Raw genomic sequence first — 12,356 nt, forward strand, 5'->3', positions numbered from 1 at the left:
CCTTATTTTTGATAAAGGAGGCAAGACTATACAATGGAGAAAGACTGCCTCTTCAATATGTGGTGCTGGGAAAAGTGGACAGCTACATGTAAAAGAATGTAATTAGAACACTCCCTAACACCATACACAAAAATAAACTCAAAATGGATTAAAGACCTAAATGTAAGACTGGACACTATAAAACTCTTAGAGGAAAACATAGGAAAAACACTCTGTGACATAAATCACAGCAAGATCCTTTTTGACCCACCTCCTAAAGAAATGGAAATAAAAACAAAAATAAACAAATGGAACCTATTGAAACTTAAATCTTTTGCACAGCAAAGGAAACCATAAACAAGACAAAAAGAGAACCCTCATAATGGGTGAAAATATTTTCAAATGGAGTAACTGACAAAGGATTAATCTCCAAAATATACAATCTCATGCAGCTCAATATCAAAAAAACAAACAACCCAATCCAAAAATGGGCAGAAGACCTAAATAGACATTTCTCCAAAGAAGATATACAGATTGCTAACAAACACATGAAAGAATGCTCAACATCACTAATCATTAGAGAAACGCAAATTAAAACTACAGTGAGGCATCACCTCACACCAGTCAGAATGGCCATCATCAAAAAATCTACAAACAGTAAATGCTGGAGAGGGTGTAGAGAAAAGGGAACCCTCTTATACTGTTGGTTGGTTGTAAATTAATACAGCCACTATGGAGAACAGTATGGAGGTTCTTTAAAAAACTAAAAATAGAACTACCTTACGACACAGCAATTCCACTACTGGGCATATATCCTGAGAAAGCCATAATTCAAAAAGAGTCATGTACCACAATGTTCATTGCAGCTCTCTTTACAATAGCCAGCACATGGAAGTAACCTACGTGTCCATCGACAGATGAATGGATAAAGAAGATCTGGCTCATACATACAATGGAATATTACTCAGACATAAAATGAAACAAAATTGATTTATTTGTAATGATGTGGATGGACCTAGAGTCTGTCATACAGAGTGAAGTAAGTTAGAAAGGGAAAAACAAATACTGTATGTGAACAAAAATAATAGTTCTGAAGAACCTAGGGGCAGGACAGTAATAAAGACACAGACATAGAGAATGGACTTGAGAACACGGGGAGGGAGAAAGGTAAGCTGGGATGAAGTGAGAGAGTGGCATGGACATATATACACTACCAAATATAATATAGATAGCTAGTGGGAAGCAGCCACATAGCACAGAGAGATCAGCTCGGTGCTTTGTGACCACCTAGAGCAGTGGGATAGGGAGGGTAAGAGGGAGATGCAAGAGGGAGGAGATATGGGGATATATGTATATGTATAGCTGATTCACTTTGCTCTAAAGCAGAAACTAACACACCATTGTAAAGCAATTATACTCCAATAAAGATTTTAAAAATAAATGAAAAAATGCACATGGATCCCAGAAGAATAAAAGATGAAGACAGTGAGATGTAGAAAATATAGGCAAGTTCCAAACAGAACTCACACAGCCAAAGAATACAGTAACTGAACTGAACGATACTGTAGACGGAATCTACAGCAGACTAGACGATACTGAAAAATGGATCAGTGACCTGGAAGACGAGGTAGTGGAAATCACCCAAATAGAATAGCTAATAGAAAAAAGAATTTTTAAAAATGCGGGAAATTTAAGAGACCTGTGGGACAACATCAAGCATACTAACATTCTCATTTTACAGGTTCCAGAAAGAGAAGAGAGAGGCAAAGGGGAAGAAGACATGTTTGAAGAAATAATGGCTGAAGACTTTTAACCTGGGGAAGGAAACAGACATCTAGGTCCAGAAAGCACAGTGTGTCCCAAACAAGATAAACCCAAAGAGGTCCACATCAAAACGTATTGTCACTAAAATGTCAAATTTTAAATATAAGAATCTTAAAAAAAAACAAGAGAAAAAAACTAGGTGTGTACAAAGGAACCCCCATAAGACCATCAGCTGATTCTTCAGCTGCAACTTTGCAGAAGACAGTGGCATGATATATTTAAAGTGTTGAAAGGAGAAAACTTCCAATCAAGAATACTCTGCTTGGCAAGATTATCATTCAGAATTGAAGGAGAGATAAAGAGTTTCCCATAAAGCAAAAGTTTAAGGAGTTTATCAACACCCAACCGGCCTTACAATGAATTTTAAAAGGATTTCTTTCAGCTGAAAAAAAAAAAAGGGGGGGCAATAGCTAAAAGTAAGAAAATATGTAAAAGAAAAAACCTCACTGCTAAAGGCAAACATATAGTAGAAGTAATGATATAACCACTTTGAAAACCACTTATGAAGGACAAAAGTAGAAAATCACCTATAACTATAATAAGTGGTTAAGGGGTACACAAAGTAAAAATGATATAAAATAAGACATCAAAATAATAATAAAACAGGGAAAGGGAGTAAAAATTAAGAACAAAATAAAATTTTGTTCATTTTAGGTGATTTTAATATGCCATTTCCTGAAACAAGAATGTTCCTTCTTCAGAGAGCCCCATGGGTCACTCCTTCACTTCTTTCTGGTCTTTATTTAAATATCATCTTATCAGATAGAGAGGTCTTGCTAATCACAAATATAACACAGCACCTGGACTGTCAATTTAGTTTTTCCTCTCCCCATTTACTTTTTTAACTTTTCTCTATGGTTCTTACACCATTGGGCAGGTATTTAATTCATGTCTTTATTTGTTTACTGCCCATCTGCTAACCCCACACCAGAAAGTAAGCAACATGATGTCATGGATTTTGTTTTATTTATTGTTTTATATCAAACCCTAGAGCAGTGCCAGCCACAGAGATACTCAAAAAGGTTTTACTGAAAATGAATTAGGAATGAATGTATAATTTAATCAAGGTTTAAAGAAACAAAATTGTAGGATACCTATTTAAGGAGATATCTACTCAGCACATTCAGTTTTCTGAAAATTGCTTTGCTCCTTCATATTTCATCTCCTTTGAATCCATACATATGTTTCCTATGAGTGCTCCCATGTGCAATTAGTTCCATAGCTCTTGTCCACAATAGCTTTCTCTAGCAATCATTATCTGACCCAAGATGGGCAGTATCTTTCTCCAAGATTCCACACCTGGACACAGTTAATTGATGGGGAATGGGCATCAGTCCTAACTTAGAATTTTTAGGAACGGTAGCAAATCGAGTCTGTCTCTCCTTATGTAATTAAAGTTTAGATAGTTAAGGCTCCTGTTAACTGGCCTATTTTATGCAGAAAGCTAGGAAGCTGTGGGAGAACACAATGAAGCCAAAAACTGAAAAACATAATACAAAATGGTGGACTCAAGTCAAAATCCAGAATCCTGATTTCCTGAGTACTGCCTCAAGCAATAAAATAGTTTTCAACAAATTCAGGGAAGAAATAAATTAGCACTTAATTCTTGAGCTGAAAAATTATTAAAACGTGACTTCATTTTTAATAATGCTTGTCTCTTTAGAGGTAAGAGCAATGCATCTATTTTAACATGGGTGTGATTTTTCTACAACTTTGCCATTAGTTATAGCTCCAGGTCAAAAGAATTCATTATATTCTCTATGGGAATATCAAGGCTGAGTATTTTATTGTTGCTGAGAAAAGAACTTTGAAACAGCAGCTGATGTAACCAACTGAATGCAAACGTAGTGAGGCAGATTTCATTTCATAGTGATCAAGTTATTCATGGAATTTTATTTAATCACACCCTGACTTAAAGGCTAAAAGAAGTGGATAAAAATGACCATTATCTTTATTTGGTAACAAGGCAAAAATAATATCAGTGGTCCTATATCCTAGTAACCAACCCCTAGAGGGATGAAACTGTAATTCATTTTTAAATGGAGAATTTATAAACCAAAATGGGCAGTGGAATTCTAAAAATCATCATTTCTCAACACAGCAGAGAAAGATGTCTCAATGCAAAATTTTTCTACTTCATAACTTTCTCAGAGCTAATCTATTATGTTATAATGACTGTCAGCATTATTTACTTCCTATGTTTAACTGTTTTATTTTCCTTCATAGGTGTTGCAACTACAGGAATGTGAGTTAATTATCTCTAACCATTATGTGTGTTTGGACAGCTTAGTCACTCTCCCTTTCCAACTCTTATATGCATGGTCTTATGGGTTTAATAGTGTCCTTTAAATATTCATACGTTGAAGCCCTAGCTTTTCTCACCCCAGAATGTGACTTTATTTGGGTATAAGGTCTTTATAGAAGTAATCAATATAAAATGAGTTCATTAAGTTGGGCCTTCATCCAATATGTTTGATGTCCTTATAAGAAGGGGAAAATTGGACATACAAATGTAGAGAGAGAAGACAATGTAAAGACACAGAGAGAAGAGAGTCATCTACAAGCCAAGGAGAGAGGAATGGAACAGATTTCTTTTCAGAGCCCTCAAAAGGAACCAACCCGACCAATTCCTTGTTCTCAAACCACTAGCCTTCATAACTGTTCTTATTGTTTAAGCCACCCAATTTGTGGTACTTTGCTACGGCAGCTCTAGCAACGTAATACACATGATGCATCTTCTCTTTATCCTTCAAGGTTCAGCATTGAATATTATCTCAGCTCTTTCTCCTAAGCTTCATGTTCACAGATTTATTAACTATGTATCTTTCCATATGTATAACACTCACTACTGAAAACAATTTGAGTGACCCCATTGCTCTCATGTCAAGATACAATCCCTTTCATATTATATTGCAAACACTCCATTATCTGGCCCCTGTCTACCTATCTAGTCTTGCTATGGACCACATTTCATTCTTTCTAAGTACCATGTTCCAGCAGTACCAAACTACTACACTTTTCATTCCACAAATGTTCACTATTCTTGTGCCACTAAGTTTTTACTCATGCCATCTCCTCTGCTATGAATCACTTCTAACTCTTCTCCTTATACTCTTGCTCCTTTATCTGACTGAATTTTAGTAATCATTTGGTCTCAGTTTACACAACTTTCTCTTGTAAGGTTTCCCTGATGCTTAATAACTAGTTTACATATCTACTGTTGTCATAGCACAAAAAATTATCCTTCTAGTAGTACTATTTACTTGTTTTTCTCCCTCAAAAGATGATAAGCTCCTTCTAGCCAGGGATGTGTTCTGTCATGCTATTTCTACAACCTAGAGTAATACTCGGCTAGCAACACATAAAAGACACTCAAATTCTAAAGCATGTACCTTTTGTAAAGTCCTACCAGACTATTCCAGGCTTTACTACTCTGAATCCATTGTAATTTAAGTATTATCATATTTGTGTACTTTATTATTGGCCAAAAATCTGTACAGTATCTCACTTTTCATATGCCATTGTCAGTCAAACATTTAGTTCACATGTCTAACTCTACTTAACAGTTTTATGAGAAAATAGTGTCTCACCTTTTCCATGTTTTGTTGCACAGTTCTAGTATGGTTATTAGTGTATTGTAAGCATTCATGATTTTCATTAATAAAGAAAAAAATGATCCCATAAAGAAAAGTAAATTTCTGCCTTGGTATTAGGGCTGAATGTACCTTATTGGAGTGACATCTATTTAGACCCATTCTAGTAAAACTTAAAACACAAATCAAAGGGATAAAACTAATCTGCAAGTAATTTAACTGCCTACCAAAACAAAAGTCACACTCTTAAAGAAACACAAAAGTTTCCAGACCCTCAACAGTCTGATTTCACAATATTCAACATCTAATCAAAAAGTACTAAACAGTCCAAGAAGCAGGGAGATACTACCATAACTAGGAGAAAAATCAATCAGTATAAATGTGGCTACAGAGATATCTGTAACAACAACATTTTCTAGTTTCTGTATTTGATGCTTTGATGTCTTGGGGCCTTGCTGACCCTGGAGGGACTGGCCCTTCCAGGGTCAGCCAATTCCTAGAGACAGTAAAGGACTTATCTGGAAACACACCTTTCACATGCAAACTAACAAATCCTGAGTGCACACCCCAACCAACTTCTTTCTCAGGCTCTCTCACTCAGGGCCACTATTCCTCTGCCCTAATCAACCCAGGGCCAGATACCAGACAGCTAGAGACAAGCCTTATGCATTACTCAAATTATTCAAAATAGCCAGCTCCAAACCTTCTTATACCAACTCGCCTATATTTCCGACAAAAACCACAACAAAGGTGTCCACGTTTTCCCCTCACTCTCACTGCCTCCTGACTGACCCTGTGTGACCCCTCATGGAGTGGTATGCCTCCTCCTCTTGAGACTGTGAATATAGCAAGTTATCTTTTCAATGGCAATTGTCTCTTGATCCATTGTCCTTGTCATAACTGAATAATAAAAGAACTTACATTTTAAAACAACGTCAGAGATGATGTAATTAGCAGTCAAACATGTCAAAACAGCCTTTATAATTATATTCAAGTACTCCATTATTTAAAGAAAAGCATAAGCATAATGAGAAGAAAAGAGGAGAGAAGAGAAGAAAAGCAGAGACTTAAAAGTGGAAATAGTAATAGAATCCACCCAAAATGAAATACAGAGAGAAAAATCTAATAAAAATAAATGACTTAGTGACTTCTAGAACAATATTAAGTGGTTTAATATCTGTGTAATGGAAGTGCCTGAAAGAAGAGGGAGCCAGAAAAATATTTAATGAAATAATGGCCAATTGTTTTCTAAATTTGATGAAAACTATCAACCTACATTTCCAAGAATCTCAACAAACTCCAAGCAGGATAAACCTACATGCACAGAGAAAAAAGAAAGACGATATGGCTATGCAAGCCTGAAGAATTTTTGTCTGTGTGCATGTACATACGTATCTTGCACAGAGAAAGAAAAGAAAGAAAGAAAGAAAGAAAGAAAGAAAGAAAGAAAGAAAGAAAGAAAGAAAGAAAGAAAGAAAGAAAGAGAAAGAAAGAAAGAAAGAAAGAAAGAAAGAAAGAAAGAAAAAGAAAAAAAGAAAGAGAGAGAGGGAGGGAGGGAGGAAGGAAGGAAGGAAGGAAGGAAGAAAAAAAGAAAGGCACTGATGGTCACACTGATGTTAGTGATTCTCTCCTATGGTTATATCATCAAGACAGTTCTCAAATTCCCTCCTGCTCAGCTAAGGACCGAAGACTTTTCTACATGTTCTTCCCGCATGATTGTAGTTTCCATTTCTTATGGCATCTGCATCTTCATGTACATAAAACCATCAGCAAATGATAGAGTGACTTTAAGCAAAGGAGTAGCTGTGCTCAATACCTTGGCTACCCTTTTATTGAATCCCTTCGTTTATAGCCTAAGGAACAGCAAGTGAAACAGGCCTTAAAGGACATGGTCCAAAAAGTTTCTTTTGCTTCAAACAAATGAGAAAATTCTAAAAAGTATGAAGAAAAAAAATGAATAAAAACATTGCCCTTTTGATCTTGCTTTAGTTCATCTTACTCTGTACATATTTTTAGATTATATTAGCAATTTCAGCCAATTTGGGCCTCCTTCCATGCTATCATTTCTTGCTAGAAATTCTATTCTACAAACCTTTCCTTTATCGATTTCAGGAATGAAGAATTTTAAATGTGATATTTTTCACAGATCGTATTGTATGAAACAGATGTTTTCATAAGGCTGTGTATGAGCTTATGTGTTAGATACCTTTCCAGAACTTGGCATATGAAATTTTGTAGCTGGAACCACATTTTTAGAAAAAGAATGACTAAAGAAAGAAAGAAACCACAAAATCAATTATTTAGTCAAGAAAATAGTTCAATTATAATAGATATAACATTATGCTCTTGAGAATATTGTTTCATAAGTGTCATATTTTTTAATGTGTGAGCAGATTGTACAAATTATAAAGTAAGATATAATTTATAATTATTTTACAAAATAATTTTTCACTCAGTAAGATAATAAATTTTGATCCTTCTTTATGTGATGAATAAGAAAAATAATAATCAGATTCTGCATGACCCCAAATGAAAATGTTTTTAATTAAACTCCTAAATTTTTGAATTTCTGAAAGAGCTATTATCTACCTATGCCCATGAGTTGAATTATAATGTAAGAAATTACTTCATTGACTTACTTCAAAGTCTAAAGTACATTCTACTTCTTCCACTGAATTTTCCTTATTGAATAAAGCTATTTTCTCTATCTAAAACATTCCTTATTTGAGTATAATAATTATTTTTCCATATAATGCTAAGTTGCACTTTAATATTATATTCTAGTTCAGTGAGCCTTTGGTGATGTTACTGGTAATGATAGCGATACAGGTTAAATCTCAGTAGAACCTTTTCTTTCTGTTAATCAAATTGATTTTAATGTAAAGTATTGCTATACTTTGAACAAAAGAAATGTGGGAAAGAAAGTGTTAGTACATTAGTACAAATTTCATAAGATAAAAAGTGATATTTGCAACTTACTGAAGGAACAATCAAATGAATGGCAGAGTTCAAATTCAGAGTTTCTGCAAGAGATAAGATATTGAATTTTCTCAAAAATCCAGCAGAAAATTGGCTCAGGTAAAATATGTAATTACATGCTTTTTAACTTCTATTATTTGCTTTTATAGTATAATCTCCTATATATTTCTTTGGAATTTTGAATTGTTTCATAGGAGTATCTCTGAGTAGGGAAAAATATTTCTCAGGCTGATTCAGTTCAATCCCTTGGAGACCTACTATGTGAAATTGACAAATTTGGCTCTATTAATAGAACAAAAATGAAAGTATATATGAAATGAGTTTGAAAATATGTTCCATACTACAACCCTATACCTTAGTCAATAATAAAGATAAGGTGAAAAATTAAATAAATAGAAAGAAGGAAGGAAGAGATAGAGAGGAAGAAAGGAAGGGAAAACCATTGAGCCTTGTTATCAAATTACTAAAAACTATTATAAAGAGTAAATCTTTAAAGAATCCAGAGATAAAAGACACATTACCTCCAAATGAATAAGCATGAAAATAATTGCATACTTCTCAACAGATACTAATGAACTGCATTTTTAACATCCAGAAAGTAAAAGACTGTCAATTTAGAATTCTATATCCAATCTTCCATACTCATAGAAGTCAGGCTTTCTAACACCTTGAAGCGGTCTTTTGACTTCAAGGTAAGTACAGAAGGAAAGCAGAGAAAAAATTGTTTTAAAAAATAGGCCACTAACTTCCAAACAATATAGTAGTAGCTCCCTAGTCTTTGTGTCATCAAATAATTTGCATAAGAAATGGGTGGAGCTCTTTTATTATAACTGTAGTCTTTACACCATCAACAAATATGCTGAAGCATCAACTTTGGTACTGTGCTGGACAATCCCCATTTATCACTGTTTTTCATGCTATTAGTTTTTGTTAGAGATGTCAAGGAGTCATGAAGCAACTAGCTGGAAAATAAAACAACACAAAATTCAATAAAGACACCATGCAAATGTTTGGTCAGCAAGTCAAATCACCTTGACCAAATGTCATATTATTATTATTTCTTAGCAAGAAATAGAACAGACAGATTGAAAAGTTATGATGCATTCTATTTCTCTCAAAATTGTTTTTCAAATAAAGCCTACATATTACTTACTTTAGATATCTATAACATAATGCCTCAGCAAACTAAAGTTAAATACACTTCAAAAATGTAGTATATTCATTACTGAACAGGGTTAAAACAAGGACGCCTGAGTCAAGCTGCTTGGGTTCCATTTCTGCTCCACATTTGCATACTTTCATGACTTTGGTCAAGTTACTCAACTTCTTTGAGCCTTATTTTTCTTATATGTAGAATATGAATAATAATACATATTTTATATAATTTTTTGAAGTTAAAATCGATTTAAGTATTTCATGTACTATGGTAGTCCATAGTAAGTATGCAATTAATATTAGCTACTATTATTACTGCTGCTGTTGCTGCTACTACTACCACAATTACTATTATTACCACTAATAATACTGCTAAGTGTGGAATTCATTCTTTTCGCTTTTGGAATGCTGGAAGACATTTGTTTTTCTCCAGTTTTCCAGAACCTTTTCAATCTCTACATTTTCATAAAAATTTTTATCCAATTATATACAATTTATTCTAAAGACAAGACTTCTAGTTGTTTAAAGCATCCTAGATGTTTGCTCATCCAATGTTCATTTATCTTCGGTTCTATTTATGTTCATTCCTATCCCTTTCCTTCTGCAGATTATTCTTATCAGATAATTCTCAAGAAAAACGAGAGTCCATTTACTTTTCTTTTTATCCCTCAGTGTTACATTACTGAACATAGTTAAGTTTATCTTTTTCTAGTTCATCATATTGCTGTAATGGGAAAAGCATATTGTTTGTATGACTCTGCTCAATTGGGTTATGCCTCCCTTTTGACCATCTTAGTGTGTACATCATATAACATTCTTTGCTATCTGTATTCCATAACTTTTCCTTTTAAATAATACCTTGAGGCTTCTTAGTGCTTACACAGGCTGTTTGCTTATAATAACTGTACAGAATGAGGAGGCAGAATAAATCTATTCTATGTACACCTCAGCCCAGGTCCTTTGCTTAGTCTGTATTATGAATAGGGGGACATGGAGTTGAGGAAAAAAGAAACTAATAATGATACCTATAATTTATTTTTTTTCTACACATGAAACTCTGGTAAGTTTGGTAAGTTCTTTCCTCATTTTACTCTCACAAAATCCTAAAATGTAGGTAAAAGTATATCTTCTACTTCTTAGAAGGGAAACCGAGGCTCTGAGAGGTTGAGTAACTTAACAGTATCACTCCATGTGTGAATGCAACAGTTGACATTTAAACTTAGGCAATCTGGCTCCAAAGCCTAAACTCCTAACTTCTATGTTGTTTTATTTCTATAACTTCATTATAGAGACACCATTTTTAAAATATTCATCTCCCTTTATTTTAGGATTGAAAACATCTGTGATTATAGTTAAAATTATAGCCTTTTTAAGTTTATCTCTTCTCTCAAAACATTCTGTCTTTCAGAATTTCAAGCTAGGAATTTCTTTATTCTGAACATTTTAAAGCCTGTCTTCCTAAAGATGGCAGCTCACACTGGACTCTTCCTTCCAGCCCTTTGCTACTATAAACAATAAAGTGAAATGGCATGGCTTCTTCTCCCTAAGTTTCTATCATACTTTTCTAACCAGGAACAAATCAGTTACTTCCTATTGATAAGAATCATATAAATTGATGTAATCATTCTAATTATTTCTTCTGTTTTCTCTCAAATAGGATTGGAAAAAACTCAAGAAGTTTTCAATCCCTTTGTATTTCGTTGAAAGAGGTTTTGTGCAAATAAGCTTAGTTGAGCCTCCTTTTTCAGAATTCTAATTCATTTCTGCACCAGGTTATTATCTGTATCAGGAAGACATCATTTATTTATTTGTTTATTTATTTTTGGCCATGGCCCATGGCATGTGGGATCTTAGTTCCCCAACCAGGGATCAAACCCTTGCCCCCTGCATTGGAAGTGCAGAGTCTTAACAACTAGACTGCCAGGGAAGTTCCATCATTCATTTCTTTTAGTTGGCTGGAAACCCAAAGTGAAGTCTTATATCATTTTGCTTTCTCTATTACACTCTATTTTCCTTAACTCCTATGTTCTATGTAATTCTATGAAGGAGTGATTGAAAAAAATCTATTCCTCTTGGGTAAACAGGCCTTAGACGAAATCTCCTTAGATCCTAGATTGTCTTCAGCCTGTGGTCTTTAGTAAAGTACAATCTTCTCTTTTTTGAGAGTCAATAGATATTTATCCCTTATAGTGATTCAAAACCTGTGCTAAGCACTTTACAAGCATTATTTCATTTAGTCCTCACAACAAACATACAAACAAGATTTTATAATCATTTAAAGGTAAGGAACTGGTGAAACAACCTTTCAGTGATCAGTTGGGGTTCTGCCAGATTATCTGGTTCTGAGACCAATTCTCTCCTCTTTAAACAATAGTTTTTCCAGGTTTGTCATCTGTCCAATGAAGGACTCTCAACCCTACTAGTCAGTAGCTCTATGAAGTCAGTCATCAAAAGGACCAGATACCCAGAATGGAATCCTTTTGTAAACCTGGTGACCTAGGACCTATCTCTGGGAGCACACACCAGCCAAAAATGGGAGCAGAGTAGAAAATATATGGCCTGAGTAGTGAAGAAGTAAGTAATCTCATCTGTATGAAAAGAGAGTGAAAAAAAGAAGTGAGAACAGGAAAATAAAATAGCAAATGTTTGGGTAGAGTGAAATAAATGCTATGTAAAGAAACTGCAAGTGACAGAGGGAATTTGTATGGGTTTCCAAAGCACATGGGAAAGGTCAGTAAAACTCATAGCAACCGAGCAGTCATTAAACAAGGGGCATTTGATCAAGACAGAAAAAGTGAGACATAAGATATTAATTATGTTGGGTTT

General features: G+C 34.3%; 1 non-coding gene across 1 annotated transcript; it reads left to right on the top strand.

Moving 5' to 3' along the window:
* The first annotated feature begins 10,393 nt into the window (after positions 1–10,393).
* On the top strand, positions 10,394–10,524 carry LOC113623974 (small nucleolar RNA SNORA51). The gene has a single exon (XR_003434150.1). It is a non-coding gene; the product is annotated as a small nucleolar RNA SNORA51 (small nucleolar RNA).
* Positions 10,525–12,356: the final 1,832 nt, after the last annotated feature.

The sequence above is a fragment of the Aethalodelphis obliquidens genome, unplaced genomic scaffold (assembly GCF_003676395.1).
Source record: "Aethalodelphis obliquidens isolate GAN/ISIS:26980383/991018 unplaced genomic scaffold, ASM367639v1 scaffold1, whole genome shotgun sequence".
Taxonomy (NCBI): Eukaryota; Metazoa; Chordata; class Mammalia; order Artiodactyla; family Delphinidae; genus Aethalodelphis; species Aethalodelphis obliquidens.